Below are 1,073 nucleotides of genomic sequence, written 5' to 3' on the forward strand. Positions count from 1 at the left end.
CCGCTCTCAGCCTTACAAACATGGCTGAGACAAGGGCTGGGGCCTTGGATGGGGTGGGCATCAGCAGATGGCATAGAGGGTGCCCGCCCGGTTCTTGTTGGTTCTGGGTGAATACAGGTTTGTGTATGTGAGTGGCGGGGGCGGGGGTGGGGGAAGGGGGACCGGCATCAGCAAAAACCCCAGCTCAGGTCCTAGGTCATTAGTGAACCAGGCTCTCCACTCACAAAATTTCATGGTACACCCAGAAAAGTTATTATCGTCACCGCGAGCAAAACTGCAATAATCTTCCTCAATTTTCAGGTGTATTAGTTGGCTGGGGCCACTCTACCGAAGTGCCACAGACCGGGTGGCTTAAACAACAGAAATTGATTGTCTCACAATACAGACGTATCTGCTTCACATTATAACTCGTGCAGCTGTTCCAAAAAAGTGAGGCTCACACTGTCCTGCGTGAGGCAGTGCTTTCCGCTCTCAGAAAGACTTCTTCCAGGGCAAGTGGTAAAAACTGAGCAATAAAGCATTTCTGGAAGTGGGAGGTCTAAGGTCAGGGTGCTGGCCAGCGTGGTTTCTCCTGAGGCCTCTCTCCCCGTCTCCCTGACCTGTAGATGGCCAGCCTCTCCCTGTGTCCACACATGGTCATCCCTCTGTGCGTGCCTGTGTCCTGATCCCCTCTTCTTAGAGGGGCACCAGTCAGATTGGATTAGGGCCTCCAGCATGAGCTCATTTCAACTTGACTATCTCTATAAAAACGCTATTTTCAAATATGGTCACACTACCAGGTGCAGGGGGTTAGAACTTCAGTGTACGACTGGGGGAGGGGCTGGAATTCATCCCATAACGTCAGCCATTAGGATTTTGATTTGCTTAACAGACGTGTTTGGGTGGCACTTTTTTTCCCCTCCTGGAAACCATTATGTATATTTTTTCTTAATTAAAAAAAAAAAAAGGAGCTTTCCCCTTATGCAAATACGATTTGCTTTCAGATGCAAATAAAATGATAAGAAATGGAATGTGCTGTGTGCCATTAGAGATAAAAATGGTAATGAGTTTTAATAGTTCGGTTTGGTTTTTCG

This window comes from Hipposideros armiger, unplaced genomic scaffold, assembly GCF_001890085.2.
Source record: "Hipposideros armiger isolate ML-2016 unplaced genomic scaffold, ASM189008v1 scaffold_734, whole genome shotgun sequence".
In the NCBI taxonomy this organism is placed as follows: Eukaryota; Metazoa; Chordata; class Mammalia; order Chiroptera; family Hipposideridae; genus Hipposideros; species Hipposideros armiger.